Genomic DNA, 17,510 nt, shown 5'->3' with positions numbered 1-17,510 from the left:
GTCTTTGTCATATTTATTCTTCCTTGTCATAATCTTCATTTTTATAATCACAATCTTCTTCACCACCATCACCATTATTTTCTCCATCTTTTCATCACAAAAAAGCTCATCTTCCTTCTTTACTTCATCTTTAAATTATTGGCCTAAATTTCGTTATCCTGACTGAGGTTTTCATGGTTTTACTCAGTCCCTGACAAATTCCGGCTATATCAAATTAGCCCACAACCGCTTCCTTCCATATCCTTTAAAATTCACGATACAATAACCATTCTATTATTCGACGCTATATAGTCTGAGCTGCTGATAAATTCGTAAAATAAATTACAAATAACAAATATCGCCTTGTCTAATAAATATTACGTCACGAATTATTCATACGTAATTTCGTTAAAGTTTAACTTGTATGTTATGCAACAGATATTAACGATGTTTTTTCAGTGAATCAATTAAAGTGTCTTGGTGAGGAGAATCATTCAAGCGTATTTAAGAATAGTAACACGGGTTGATGAACAGATTTTGAAGTCTTAAAAGAACGAACGATATTCTGCACATACTTCTGGAATGCTAAGTGGAATTATACCTTTCACTTATCATTCATGAAGACAGGTAATACATGTGTAAGTTTCTTGAATGTTTATTTATATGGAGGATTTTGGTAATTCTTTGCTACTTATACGTTTCACTGCTTGTATCATCGTCATGGAATTTGATGATGACAATCTTTTTTGGATTTTGTAATAGGCCTTATTTAGAAATCGTGAAGCACTGAAGAGTATATTGAACGTTGGTTTCATTATGAAAATACGCGTCGAGCAGGATTCGATCCCGTAATCCGAATTTTTGTACGGTCTAAGACGGCGTGGGTTATAAACCGAGCGACCGCTGTGATTAGCTTATATAAAACTGCAGCAATAATAATATTTTAAAGGTTATTAAAACCAAAATTTTAACTCTGAATTGAAAGGCGTTAGTGTTTTCTCATCTTCAGCATGGTCACAACATTTTGTGCTGTTGATGAAGAAACCACCATCCGTACCGAATTTCGCGACAGTCGGCCACTTTACAATGTTGACGTTCGCATTTGGCTCAAAGAACAGTAAGGATTAATTAAATTAATTAAAGTAGACCAAACTATACAGTCGAAGGATTCTCCACAATACGATTTGTGTGTGGGTCATGCACCGAGGGAAGTCTTATTACCTTCTACACAGTGACTAGTTTAGTATACGCGGCAGATGCATTCCTGAAAAACGCGGAAATGAAGAGCTAATTCATTACAACAGTTTAAAATCCCACATGATTCATATTTATGTATGTGAAATGTCTGTGTGTTTTCATCTAATGTTAGGTCTGTGTTACCATTTTGACAAAGCACATCTCCGTCACCCTCTGTCAACGCTACGCCGTCGTCCATCATATTGGTTGTCGCTAACCGCGTAACCTCGACAAAAATAGAACTAAAGTCACGTAAATGAAAAACTGATACGTCTTCAACCATTATAAACCGAAAACACATATATTGAGGAACATATATCGCAGAATAACGGTCTAATTTTAAGATTAACAAGTTAGGAAATATACTTTTAGCTTGACAATTCCGATTTATGTGATGTTAATGATCTATGCGTGCGCGGGATGTCTGGCGCCTGTCTGGTTTCATGATGTCATCGTAGGGATCCCCCCAAATGGTTGCGCGGTTTGGGATTCCTCATGCGGTTATTCCCTAGGTAGTCTTGGTAATCAGAATAACATAGGAATCCTCAGCTCAGTCATATTCGCGCGCCGAACCGTGTGTAGATCTTCGTGTAAAGTGCACGTAGTCCGGTTTTTTAAACAAAAACTGGATTGTGTCGACAAACACTCGGATATGAAATTTTATTAAGATCCATTCAATCGTTCTCGAGTTATTTCATGAGGACTAAAGGACAGGCAGATGAACATGGGAAACTAATAAGTGCTTTTTTACAAAATTTAGTTTTTGTGTGTGTGTGTTGTAGTCCTCGCGATGTGCCAATCTCCGCAAGAGTCCTACCTAATGTCTGAGGTTTCGAAGTTGAATAATTATTTTCTAGCTGAAAGAGGCCAGAGGACATAATCCATTGAAACTCAAGAAATTATGTGCTCCAAGGCGCAATATACTTAAATAACCTTTATCTTGGTACAATGATAATAAATAATGGCATATTTTAACCAGTTACATGAAATTTTATGATACCAAGTAATAAACAGATCTAATGTGTTATGGGTTTTGAAAACTATAAGGTATAATAAAGCACATTATACACACGGTCAGTAATTTTAATACTGCCTTTGATTTAATTTATTTATTGTGTTAACAGACTCGAATTACCTTTGCAATTAAGTCGAGTTTGAACCGGTTAATCAAACTTATTTTATGTTTCGTGAATTATAAACAATGTCGTTTTTTCAGTGGCTTAAAATCCTGCTTCATACCTGCGAGGCACTGGATTCGGTTCTGTCCCGGATAAGAACTATCCTTGCCGAGGACCCGTAAACATGAACGATCCGCCCCAGTTTTCTTCCCATATTCGCTGTTTATATTAACTAGTCTCTTCCCTTGAGAATTTGTGACTAAATTATGAATGCCGTATTTTAATTTTTAAATTTCAAAATAGGAATTAAATGCTAGCCGGTATTCGCCGAATTTAACGTGTTCTTTATTTCTTCGTAAATGTAATTTTGATTTCTTATAGCCGGTCACATATACATATATATTAACTTCACCAATTATCTAACTATGTACCAAATATGCACTAGCTTCTGAATTCTCTATTATCTATTTTACCGCATTATAAATTAACATGATGGACTTGTGCCAAGTATTCCAGAGTTATAGTTTATCTTGGAATTTGGTTGGGGGCCCTGAATTTTGAGGTAGCCTCTTGACAGGTTGTGGTGGGACATGAACAAGTTACATTATTATTCTCTTTGTAAAGACATGTATATTTATTTGACCTCTTCCAGTGACCCTCCTCAGTAGTAATGTGTGGATGACGGACTTCCTAAGACACTGTATTTTTAGTTGACCCCGGTTAGTAATACAGAATAATAGAAGGTATGGGTTAGAATGGGAAATGATGGGTAAAAAGTGTCTCTTTTGCTGCACTACGCCTTCAGAATTGAGGCTAACCCTTTTATGCTCACTGCCGAAGCTATGCGTGAGGATTATCATATTATATATGGTATAAAAACAATATGGATGTGAGAATGTAGGTCCTAGGACAACATATAATAGATTTTACTTCTGGAATGTTGTCTTCATTATAATTTTTTCTTTTATTATTACTGAAGGTTGTCTGTCTGGAGACTAAATTATCCCAGACGACTTGAAGTAAGAATAATCATAATTTAAACACAGACACGTCCAGAGCTTGCTTTATAATAAAAGGCTTCCCGAGAAAGTGTTCTTTTTGTTTAATAACTCAACTCGTTGCCTTCTAAAATTCTGTGCACGTAAGCGTACTGACTTTCTAATTGTATTGAGTTTGAAAGCTGTCTTCCAACTGTAGTCAGGTTAGGGTTATCGATAATACGTCTTGCTTGTAACGAGGAGGTATTCTATCGAAGGATTATATATATGGCTGTATTTCTTTCTTTCCATTCAAATTGTACTCTACCTCGCAATTACATATTTATTTTAATGTTTGTTTATACGCGAGTATCTGAATGTATCTGCAGTTAGAACAGCTGTCACCAAATTTAATGCTTCAAGGCCTCGAAAGTGCTTCACCCTTATAAACGCAAGTCTAAGTTAACATACAGCGTTGCTAACTTTGATACGCTGCGAGTTCTCAACTGTCTTCAGTCGCCTGGGCTCCTTTGTTGTCTTGTTGCAGCGTTGTAAGATTTTGCTGTGACCATGATGCTTCAACGTCGTTGAAATGTACAAAGGATTCAGAATGTTAGTAACTAGATTTACATCGAAAATGTCGAGCTGACCCACTAGCTAGCCTATATTAAATCTTGTGCATGCTTTAAGTGTCAGGATGGGGGAAATTAAATAGGTAATATTTAGACACGGTATGGTCACAAAACAAAAGTGAAACTATTGGAATTTGGATTTCACATATTTTCAAATTTCGTTCCTTGGGAGGTAAAATAACTCAGCTATGTTGCTCATATATTGCACACTAGCTAAAATTCTCGTTATCCGATATGGATTTCGTTTAATAAACTGTATTGGAATGATAACATTGCTTATGTATTACATCGCCCATTTTAACCCTTTAAAGCCTAATGGTAATTAATGCTCCACCTGCCTCAACAATCAATAATTTTATTTTATGTTTATGGGTTTTGAATGATTCTCATTGTAAACATTAACCAGGTGATCACTGTAATGGTAAAATATTGTTTTCTCTGAGATACGGATTGGATACTTAAATTTGATTTTAATGAACTTCGGCTTCAGTACTTGTAACTAGTGTAAGTCTATGTTAGTGTAATATTCTTCTGACTTATAACATTGTAAACAACTAAGAACAGTTAATTATTACATATGAAAGTGTAACTTGCCAGTAACAAACTCTGAGTTGTTCTTAATTTATCATTAAAATAAGCTTCTAAACACGAAAGGATGTGGCACTAAACACATTTTATACTGCAGTGGCGCCGTTTGTAAATAAGACTTGTAATTACGAACTAGATCACCTAATGCACTAAACCATATCTGACTGAAACTAAACAGCAGTGGACGTACATAGATTAAATACAATCAAATTAAATGAAATCGCTTATTGTTTCCTATTAGCCGTGAAGAAAACAGGACACAAGAAAATGGAAAAGAGAGAAATCCTTTATATTAGGAGGATAAAAGTCTGTTGATAATCTGTTGCATTGTGTACGTACTTTCTGCATATTTAGTTGAATATTGACCACATAAAAATGTTTTTCTTCAAAGTAACACTTAGGATATTTGATCTTATTGAGAAAGTAACAGTTTATTAGACTGATCGCTGCTTTAAGTTGCGTTCGCATCCTTATACGGAGACAATTAACATTTATTCTACCGTTTGTCCGTTCGATCATCCGTTTCTACGCATGAAACAACTCGGCAATTACTGAACGGTTATTTATGAAATTGACATAGGAGAGTTTTACTAAAATTTGTTTGAACTTTCCATTTTCAGTGAAAATCATATAAAAATAATGGGTGCTTAATATGAAGACGTAGACGCGTCTCTGCGTACTGAAGTGACTAGGTGGAAAATTCCCGGCCATTCACAAAAGTTAAAGGTAAAATTATGACAAATGCATCAGAATTGTTAAGCTATGTGTGTATTTCTTCATTTTCAAAAATGTATAACTTTCGATTTGAACTTAATGTAAAAGAGCAGTTACAGCGTGCAATAAAGCACCAAGTTTGACCGATATTTTTTATTATAGGCAATCCATACAAAATCAATCGAAACCCTTCAAAGTTGTTTTCAAGATTAAACATTCTGACAGAATGCCCCTATTACATGTTTATTTCATTAATTTTGTGCATAGAACGCTTATAAATAAACTTTTAGCACAGTTTTATAAATTTACCTACAGGACTTGAAGTAAAAATACAGACATTTTCAGGTCAGTCTCCGGCCATATTACACCGTTGTACCAATTACGTAACGAAATTCAGATGTTGGAGTCGCTAAAGAAATGTAAAGTACAACCCGTGTTTGCTATAATTGCTTTTTGGTTGTTTCGAAGTGGTGTCAAATCAATAGCTTTCTGCTGTCAGTAATCAAACCCGGGACCCGGAGCAGAAAGAACTTTTTATAGGATGCGTTCCCTGTGGGACAGAGTACTGAGGTTATTAGACTGGAGGATGCGAATAAGAGGAGTTGAGCAATAATTAAAGCGCTGACTTGGCTTCATGGTCCTGCAGGGAAATTACTTGTTACTGCGTCTTGTAGTGTTACAGTCTCTGGTTCTCTCCTGTGCACCTTCACTGCCTAATCAATGGATTTTGTGGTTTTCACGGTGGTGAGTACGAAGATGGCTGTCTTCTGGGTTTTAGCGCCTTGTAGTAAGGTAGAAGTTTACAGACGTTTCAGATGCGATCAGCCCTGCTGATTGAGGCATAAAGGACCTCTGAAACATTGGTAAACTTCTATCAGAATACTCAACGCCACAACCCAGAAGACAGCCATTTTAAATGAATTTTATTTTAGGTTACCAGAAGTTTAAGCAATAATATACATTGTGGTTTACCTGCTCGAATAAACCTATAATTAGCACGCATCTTCCACTTCAATTATCTCACCCCCTAAAAGTGTTCTGCACATTTTGTTATGGCTTGTTCATTTCTCTTAGGCCAGTGATAGCGGAATATTTTAGTGCCTTGTGCTTTCTGAAATATTTTCATGTAACATGTATTTCACGCTTCCTGGCTTAACGACTCTTAGAGTCATCATCACATCAACAGCTCTTACGAATTAGGTCTCTCGGCTTGTTTCTATTCAGAATTACTTTCTAAATTATGAATCAATTTAGTCGTTTGTTATCACTCCTTAGATGGGTGATCAGTTCGTCGTAAGGCCTCTGCCTACACAGGGGAATTTAACACAAAAATTCGGACAAATATCCGTGCATTGTGTGGGATTCAAACCCGACTATTATAATATTATGTAAAAAATAAACTACGAAGCTATTAATTATGTAATTTTCTCCAGGGCTATACTGGGGCCCAGTAACGGCATTTTTGTGAGCATGGTCATGAACTTTTGGGAGTCAATTAAGAATTAATTTTTTACCAGCTAGTAACTAGGTTATCAACTGCTCAAGAGAAATCTATCATATGCAGTCAATTTAGTTGAAAATTTTACATGATTTTTATTCGTAGAATTCTAAGGTTCCATTAATTATTTTATGATATTATCGAATGTTATTGGAATAATTATAACTGCTTTGTTTCGTAAAGTTTTGATTTATTTTTCCCTATTATTTGTTGTAGGAAAAGACAACTATCTACATTCCTGAACTTGGACCTGGTTGGACATTTTCTGTTAAGCATTCATGACGAGTAAGTAGAGTTTTATTATTGACACTAGCATTAGTAGTAGTAGTAGTAGTAGCAGTAGTAGTAGTAGCAGTAGTAGTAGTAGTAGTAGTAGTGGCGGCGACAGGCGCCACTAGTAGCAGTGTTTGTAATATAGTGACATTATGCACAAACACAAATTCCTATTTTAGACTTGGCTGCATTAGTGGTTTATGCTCTTCTCAAATTCAATTGATCACATTTTGTTCTTATTGACTGGCAAACTAAATTAAGTGTTTTATTATCGTGAAATATTTTGAGAAAATGCGTCGAAATAAAATGGAAAGATTATCTGCCTGCTCTAGAGCCGTTTTCGACATATGTTCTTGTGTTCTCTTGAACTGCCATTTTTTGAAGCACTTATGTAAGAAAGCCTGATAAAATTAAATGGGGAATAATTTCTTTCTTACCGGCGTCTCTTACCCCATTTCTTTCCTTACTTTATTTCTTTCGTAACTTTATCTATTTCCAACTTTATTTCGTACTATTTTCACATCCATTTTAACGTAGAACAATGAAAATTCAGTCGTGCTACGTACTAAGTTATTTCAGTGTTTCGTCACCATTGTTAGGAGTACTTCTAAATGCTTCATAATGATAACAGTACTTGCAAAGTAGAACGTTTTGCGGCTTAGAGTCATTACTATAAACTTACAGGCCTCTGTGAACGCAATAAAACATTCATAAAAATAAGAAAACGCCAAATTATTCGAAAGGCTTACTCCTTATTTTTTTTTGGTTAGGCCAACTGGCGGAATGCAGGACCATAGGCTATGCAGATTTTTGTTAATATACGTATAGACAATAGTCTAAGATTTTACTGCGAATGTAGGACTGCTGTTCCGTCCATATAGGCAACGTGTTTTTTCCTGTGATGTACAATCTCAGAAGTAAATTCATAATTAGCTGGTTTTTGCAAATATCGAGTCAGAATACCGCGATAGAATTTCGAGTTTCTTCGTATTCGAGATTTCCCGTATTTGATTCTCGGTACGAAGGTTGCCTGTCCCGATTGAAGTTTATTTCTTGATTTTCCACGATTTCTACTTGGATAATAACTTAAAAGAGGCTACGGTCGATTCCATCTACACCTTTCGCAGTTTATCATTTCAATTTTTGCTTCACCAATAGCCTGTGCAGGTGGAAATGCATCTTTAAGAAATAAAAACAAAAATACTGGCATTTTGTAAATATACATAGACGCTGCTAAAAATTGTTTAAGTACATGAATTACCTATTAGTAATAACTCTTCGTCTACTTAGGTGTCTCGTATAAAGGCCAGTGATGAAATTCTGCAGAGTGAAGTTTTCTCGTGTATTTTGGCGTTCCGTAAGAAGTAGACCGAACGTTGTAGTGCAGTTTTGTAGTCGGTAGATCCCTAGTTCGACTCTCGTTAGTAATAGGTTTTCATTCTTTTCTTTAAACTCCCCGCGTAAATTCTTTGAATCTTACCGCGAACTAGAACACATTTGTTCCTTTTATCTTATTTTACGACAAACCCACAATCATTTGAGGTAACTTGATAAATAATTCCATGAAGCAGACTCATTTTTGATAAGCTAATAGCCCATCAGCTAGCCAAGAAATTCTCTTCCGTCTTTAAAATTTGAAGGTTCATTACCGTGTTCACTAGAGTCTTGAACCTGAGCCACATGAATCCAATACATTCTCTCACAACCCATTTTTATAAGATCTATTTTAATATTACCCCTCCATCGACGGTTAGTTCGTCATTCAGTATTTACAAATAAAATGCTTATGAATTTCTGATCCCATTCATTCTGCATGTCCCACTCATAACATCCTGTCTGTTTTGATCGTCCCAATAATATTTGGTGAGAAGTATGTATGTATGATGAAACTCTTCATTATGCATTTTCTTCCAGCCTCCTATCGCTTCATCTCTCTTACGTCCAAGAAGAAATATCGAACGAAATTAAGTAGGTTAGTCAGGAGTAAAGAAATTATATATAAAAGGAAAATATAAAAAGACCATGTTTTACGTCGATATAAAAATCAACAGATAAGTTTATACTTTCTGTACAGCTTAATATTTACGTTCTTACATAGGAAAGGTTAAGATAAAATAATCTTAACAAAATATTAACAGGCATTCACCCAATATAATGTACTCCAGACTTTCTGATTAATGTAATTTTAATTTGTTATTATTTAGCATTGTTACATATTTTAAGGTATAGCTGTGGGTATATATCATATGGTTATAATATTTTTCTGCACTCTGATAACCCTGAACACATTTTAAATGCTTAACTAGCCTATTCAGTTTTATCTGCAAACTATTCTTGCTTGCAACTATGCATCTCCGTTCCACTTTGATATTACCCTGCCATCTACGCCTTACTATCGCAAGTGTGCACTTCCTGTGATGTTTCCCGACAAACATTTTGCATATTCTGTATAAATTTCCTCCGTACATCTAAAGCTGGTAGAGAAGACGTCGTAAAAGTGACGTCTGACTTTAATTACTGTTTGGATTAATAATGCATTTTGTCATGATGGTTGTTTAGCGTCTTATGGGAACATATAATGGCTGGTGTAAAGAGTAAACAACGAAACACTTTACTGAAGCAAGTGTTTGGGCAGACTCGCACACAACATAACCTCACTAATGCTCCAGCTTATGCGCGCCATCACGAACAGAACAGTGGCATAATCTTCACCTGCACGTATCGTATGCTACAGCTCAAAAACTTGCCTTTCTCACAAGCTGGATTTCGAAGGATAAACTCATTCTCTTATACGTGTAAGTCAAGAGGAAGATCCTTGCCTTACACTTGATAGTCTGCTTGATCTCAGAAGCAAAGATCTCTCTGTGGCACAGTACAGGGTGTACGTAATTGTTCGTTGCTCTGATCGCGAAAGAAGGGAAGATAGAAAGTGAAAGAAAGTAAGGAGAAAGAAATACGCGAAGAAATATAGGAAGAAGTAAATGACAGTGGTCAGTACGTAAGGGGAACATAAATACACTGAAAGATATTTAAAAGGGTAGAGAGCAAGGAAATTTAAGAAAGAATAAATGAGAGGCAGTATATGAGAAAGGGGAACTAATGTAAGGAGATGAAATAAAGGAACAAAATAGGAAAGTAAGGGGAGGAAGCAGAAATTAAAAAGGAAGAAATGAAAATGAACGAAAGAAATATACTATGGAAGAAACTGAAAGAAAAATAGATTAGAGATGAATATAAAAAGGGGAAAGAAACAGAAAAGTGGATGTCGAAATGTTTTCGATGTAAATCACATGGCTGGGGAAAATAAGTGGTGAAAAGAACAGTTGAAGAGATGAATCAGATGAAGGTTCGAGGGGGAAATCGACTCTGTCAAAATGTTTTTTTCTTAGAAGACTTTTCTGAAAGGGTTGGATTAATTTCGTGTTTGTTGTCTGAACTAGAATATGTCCGTGGAACTAAATTTTGTCCGTGATGGCGCACTGTAACTGCTATTTCACGTTAAGTTCAATTGGAAAGTTACTTATTTTTAACAAATGATTAAATGTACAGATAGTATAATAATTCTGGCGCGCTCGACAATGTTTTACCGTTCACTTTTGAATGGCCGAGGTATTTCCCACATAATCACTTCGGTGAGCAGAAACGTCACTACGTCTTCATATAACATGCCCGTTGTTGTTGTCCGATTTTGACTGAATTCAGTAAGAGACTCCAATATCAAATTGTATTAATATTACTTCAACCCTCCTGGAGTTGTTTCATACGTACAAACGGACAGACGGACGGAGCGACTTTAATCGACTCTCTACAACGATGCAGTCGCCTAAAAATGGCGTGCAGTACAATAGACTGCTGCATTATATCTCAATCGTCGATATGTCTTCTCCTTTAAGGTGAAATATCTCCAAAAAAAATTGTAGGCCTTTTTATGATTTATCTTTATACCAAATTACATTAGCCTTAGCTCTTAGTTCTTTAGTGAATGTGATCAAACGCTAAATATAACTGTCACTCCATTGGCATTCCATAATACTGAAATTTTGCATGTTTTTTTAAGAACGATTACCTCGCACACTCATAGACACAGGCAAAAAGGAGGAAATATATATCATGTGCGTATATCACGAACATCTCTCTTTATAGAATAAGTAATGCTTTCTAAATGCATGTGGGAAGATAGATTTATGCCGCTAATACATTACATTATATGACTTGGTTTCTACAGAGAGACGCCCTTTTTCATTCTATCGATCCACCTAGTTTTTATACAGAATTCCGTAAAAAAGTCTTTCTTTCGCTCTGTCTTGCTTTCAGCTTAGTTTTGAGATGGATGGAAGTTGGATACATCTCGAATAACCCCTTTCGTGCCCCCCCCACCCCCGCATCAAATTCTGGGTCCCGCCCAACGCGAGTTTCGGGGATTGCATAGCAGCAGGATTGAGAAGCAATACATCTTCTTTGCCCGTCTGTCTTGCTTTTCCTGACTACCACGTTTTAACTAATAAGATAGGCGGACCGAAAAATCGGGTTCTCACAGATGATTCAAAAGCAGAAAGGTTAGATCGACAGCTGTACAGGGTCTTCTCTGAATTGTCTATTTATTCCACTATGTTATTGAATCAAAAGTTTGAATGTATATTAAATCTTTAGTAATATAACTTAAAGATTCAATATCCAAGTCTCTGATAATGCGACATGGAAATAAAATTTTTAAATTTGATAAACGATGTCAATATCTAAAACCCTTCTGTCTGGTAACGTAAACAAAGACTTGCGTCAAATTTTCAACGTATAACATTTTGTTAATAGAACTTAGCACCGAACTCTTTGGTAGTTTTTCAGCAATATTCATTGTAAGTTCTGGTTCTGGAGCGAAGATTCAACACAGAATTGAAAGAAAGACTAATTTTGACAGTGGGACAGCGAGAGTTTAAAAATTTTGATGCATACAAATCAAAATCTTTGTTCTGAATATCTTAAAAGAGGCTGTGGTGACGTCAGTATGTGATACTTTCTTTATTGCAACTGCTAGTTTTCTGTCACTTAGAGACCAGTTCTATTTCCGATATTCTGCATTAATCCTTAAAAGAAACATGTGGATTAGTATTTTGTGTGCGTATCTGTTATTATCAATATCCGGTAATATTTTGAGTAAAAGAAAAAGTTGTCAGTGAAACCATGGTTCCGGAGAATTTGACGTAAATACGTCTATACGGAAAGGAAGTTTATATATTGGTTTTATTCTAAATATTTCCTTTATACATGCTTTACAATTGAGTAAAGTTTGATTAAGACTTTGCTTATTTAACTTGAATTAGTTATGCTTAAGATGGGTCTGTGGTAGTTGAATGTAATGTAAAGTAATGTAAAGTAATGTAAGGTAATGTAATGTAAGGTAAGGCAAGGTAACTATATAGGTAACCACTGTTGTTTATTTGTTGATAAACAGATGACGTTTCCTAGGTAACATAACAATGAAGTTACACTTTTTCGTTTCCCTTTTTCGTTACACTTTTTCGTTAAATTTTTGCCGAATGACACTGACCCTAAAATATAGACGTATTTACGTCAAAAAGTTGTCCCACTATACGCCACGTAGACGCTTGGGGGGAAGAAGTAGTATAACTCCTCGTTCTTAACCTCGGCACTAGATGGGGTGAGTGATCAGCGTCATGACCCAGCCGCGCTTTACCCCCGGGAAAGGACCCCGGTACCCATTGGATAGGAGGCTGGGTGGACCCCATATCCGGTCTGGACGCAGAGGCTAGAACCCCGGTCGTGCAGTCCGCGGTTTGAGTATGCGTATAAATGAACTGACCAGGCATTTAGTCACTTAATGCTTGCATTGAAGCTAACGATCCTGACAAGATGCGGAGAATGTGCATTCCTAGTCAAGAGGGTGGTCTCCTAAGACAGTGCTTAATTAGAGATCATATCGTAAGTACATTTCGTAAATTAGACCACGTGTTTTCTGCTCACGAAGTGAACGTATAACGGGAAGCTATGCAGCCTGTCAGCATGATCTGTCCCCGAAAATATTGAACTGATTTCGATAAAATTTGTTATTAGTGGTTTATACAAGTTATCTGAAGTATTTAATTTTGGTTAGTACAGGTCCATTTCAGAGCTCGGGCTTTAAGAAAAATGTATTTTTATAAAGCGATGGTTTTGTAATGTGGCAAATATAAATGGTATAGAAGCAAAGTCCTTTTATTTAACTCTCCTCACTTCTTGTTTCCTTCTTTACCTTGCGCTGCAGCGGTGTGGCAAAAATTTGCACTAAAATTGATGCCTTAAAGCGACGTGTTTGTTGGTGAAATGAATATAGTTCTTATATTCCTAGTTAAAAATCTATTATATATAAATTCGTTTAAATTAAAGTTGATGATACTGACAACTGTACCAATAATTTATACGATAGATAGATGGGAGGATAAACGATTTTGAAGACGCAGTTTAAAATCTTTTACCTTCCTATTTTAGTAAGAATTCGTCGAATCTAATATGCTTCAAATATCTTTGTGATTTTTTTATATTGTCGTCTACAAATATTTAAAAATTTATACATTTTTAAAGGATTTATTAGCTACTTCTACAACTTTTCCTGCAGTCTGTCTACGAGACATGAACAAAACTTAGTTTACTCTATGTTTACATCTAGAAAATATTACTGTTGCCCTAGGATATGTGTATTCTCCGCAAAATTAGCAAGTTTCGAAGAAATCAGTTAAGTACTTCCGGAGACAGTTAAAAAGACACGATCGCCTTATTTACCTTTATTTTGAGCACTTAGAGCAAAGGTACGTTTTCTGATAGTGTAACACATAAACCTAGTCTCTTTATTGAAACAAGATCTTTTAAAATATCGTTGTATATTTCACTTTTGCTGTTGTATCTTCTAGTGACATATGATCCGCTATTCACTAGGGAACTTTGCCTTACTGTTTTTTAACAAGCTTAGTCGTGGCGTAAGGGTGAGACGAGGCAGGAGTATCTCCGATTGCTCCTTAATGCCACTAGAAACCGAAGGGCATTTCATCTCATCTCATCTCATACCAGATCTCCCGACTGGTTGGCTTCGTTTCGAAATCTTTTGATTCTGAACAGCTAAAAAGCACGGAAAGGATAGGAGACAATAGATGAAACAGATGAAGAGCGAATACTTCCTTTTTTATTCTGAATCTTTTGTCCCTCTGTGATATCTTCCTGTCGCCATGGTTACAAAATATAAGTGTCATTATCATTGCTACTCTTATAAGGTAGAGGAAAGGAAGTGCCCGATTCGATATAAGATTTTTAACTCACTTGCAAAAAACTGATCAAAACTCGCTGACTTAATAATCTTACAGGGACGTCCTTGAGAAGTTGAAAGTTACTCAGCTGGATAATATTTGTTCTGCTTTTATGGAATCCGTACATAACAAAACACCACAAGTGGGTTCTATCCTACATATTCCAATGTAGTTTACATTTTTACACACCCTCTTTGTAAGATCAATTCTCACATTTTTGTCCCGTCTACTATTGCAATGAAATTTTCTGACTAAAACCTTTTATGAATTTCTCACTGTAAATTTCTCATACTTATCAATAAAATTGACATAATCTATCACTATAGATGGCTGTCTGAGTTAATCACCCGAATAATATAAGGCAAAGAGTGGAATCTAATGGACCAAGTTTACACATCATGTGAGATATTTCAAATGCTGTTTTATCTCACCGCTGTCAGATGGAAATATTTTCATTGGGACTTCGTTCTGAACATTTTAATCGTCTTTGGTTTTGCTTTGGCCGTACAAAACAGAAGGAAACATTATTTTGCCTCGGAAATCTTAGATGAGAACATTGACATGGACGGGGTTTGTGAAAGTCCTTTTAATTTTTATTTGAATAAAATTTAACAACAATAAAAACGATGCTATTTAGTAAATTTTAAACATTTTAATGAATGAATAACCACTCATTTATTGAATCCATTGAACATCATTCTAATTCACATTGCCGAATATCGATAATTTACCCAACAATCGGTTGATAGACAAAGTACATGCTAAGTATCCACTTTAACGCTAATTTCCCCTGATAGATATACTTTTCTTTATACAACAAACAAATTTATATCTGATGATGATGTTCTTCTGACTCTAGGCGTCGTATAGACTCGTCGGGCCTGCACGGTGTCAAAACCCAGAAGAACATAATCATCAAACTCACCGCCGTGGAAACCGCAAATTACATCTATTTCGGACTGTCCCCTTAAGTCTAGACATTCTGTGTCGCACGCAGTGGGAAACGTTCCATCCCCCGCTGTAAGCATTCGAGTCGACTGCACCGAGTTATAGCCTATACATTTGTTCAGCATGTAGACCGTTCTCCGTATCGCACAGTATCGATCCAGGGTTTCCGGCCCGTCTTACGCTATTTACTGATGGAATTCGGAACTCAGCATCGTCTTTTTACGCCTCACAAATTCTTTCTGAACCAGCTCTTACACTCTCATATATTCCACTAACGATTACTGTAGTTCAGTGTAGTTTCCTTTACGATGCTGCCTATACATTAAGCTTTATTGGAGTTGCAACCTAGTCGAATTGTAGTCAGAAAATAATTTTCAAACAAAACTTGTGAGTTTTAATTCCACGTGTTTTGACATGTATCTTTGTACGTTGTCCCAGTGTCTTTAAAAGGCAATAAAGTTTGATTTAACTCGTGTATATATATATACTGGGATACTGGAAACGATCCGTTATTCAAGTGCCTGAGCACTGCGGGTCCCAACTTTTCGTTGGCTTGATCCATGGACATTCCGTAGGACTCCTTGGACGAGGGATCGGCCCGTCGCAAGGCCTCTACCTGTACACAGGACAGCACAACACAGAAAAACGCGGACAAACATCCATGCCTTGAGTGGGATTCGAACCCACGGTCCCAGCGACCAAGTGGCACAAGGCCCGCGCCTCAGACCGCGCGGCCACTGCGGATGGATATATATATATATATATATATATCTATATATTCCGTGAAGAATAGAATGGAATTTAAATTAAATTTAGAATTTAAACGTCTAAACGTTGAGATGAATGTGTTGAATTCATGGAGAGCATTTGAAGCCTTTCACTGTGTCCATGAATCAGGCTTGTTATTAGTGTAAATATAAAAGGTAAAGAAGCCTCTGTGTCTAAGCACCATACCGTGAAGTTGTGTGTGTGTGGTGGGGAGGTATGATGGTAAGACTCCATGCATTATAAATGTCAGTACTAGATGTGTTAAGTTGCCAGCTACATGCTCCAACCACTTCGTTAGCCACTGAACAGGAAGGTTAGATTAGGGGAAGGAGGGTGGGGGCAGAACTTTTCTGGGCGTGACAGCGAAGAGAAAAATTCAAATCTCTGTAGAGAGTCAAAATTCCCAGTCTAATTACTGAGCTACTTTCTTTTGTTTTAGCTACTTAAATGGCAGAAAAACTACAGGACTCACACAAAAATTAATAAAAAGTGTCGATGTTGGTCTTCTGGAGAGTAAAACAGTGTGGACATGTAGGCAAATACCAACGTTTCGGAGGAACATACTGTTTCCTTGTTCAGGGCTGAAGGTTTTAGGCTGTTTCTTATACCGAAATGTTTGTATTTTCCTATAGGTTAACAGAGGTAGTACCCAGAAGACCAGTATCGATATTTTGACCGCAATTACGACCTCAATTCTCAATCACAAAAACGTATTCTGACAAAAGCAATACTTTACGATTTGGAGAATCGTTGAAAACAATTTAACTGTGGCGTTTGTTCGTTCTAAAACAGAAATATGGATATTATTTGGCCCATTTCGAAATCTTTTTGTGTGACTAAAGTTAGTTGAAATGTTTCTAAATCTGTAATATTTATGTCACCTCTTGGAAAGGTTTAAGGCTGTAGCTAAATATTCCTGCAGCACAGATAAACTTAGCCATTTTTTATGCGTGAACTATGATGAATTTTAATGTCTGCAGAGGGCACCACCATGACTCTGCCTAAGGTTGATTGGTATCTCACTGCAGCTATTGTGTGTTCGAGTCGCAAATAATGGCGAGGTGTCGTAATACCTACGTCAGCACTGCCACCAAGCGGGAAAGGATTGCGTAATTGAATGTTAGCTCTTACAAGCATGAGTAGCTTATGAGCAACTTATAAATGCTGTGTTTTATCATAAATTTCAGAACAATTGTAACTAACGCTCCTTTCTTTCATCCTTTACAACAGAAGCTCGTCTAAATAATATTAATTAAGACTTCAGTCCGTTTATCGAATAAAACACAACCCTTCACCGTTAAAAATATCAACTTTTTAATACTGTTCAAGTAAATTATGGCTAATTGTTACAAGTCGACGTGCCCATTTGTCTGTTTCTCCAATTAACGTTTTGAACTAACTGACGGATATTTATTAAACTCAGTATAAACGTCATAGCACAGAAGATTACCCTAGATCCGTAATTTATGACTTAATGCCATCAAAAA

Source organism: Zootermopsis nevadensis, unplaced genomic scaffold, assembly GCF_977971745.1.
Source record: "Zootermopsis nevadensis isolate Lab colony 2312 unplaced genomic scaffold, Znev_1.0 Znev_ptg000020l, whole genome shotgun sequence".
Classification (NCBI taxonomy): Eukaryota; Metazoa; Arthropoda; class Insecta; order Blattodea; family Termopsidae; genus Zootermopsis; species Zootermopsis nevadensis.
The sequence above is the reverse complement of the archived record's forward strand: the minus strand, read 5'-3'. Positions refer to the sequence as shown.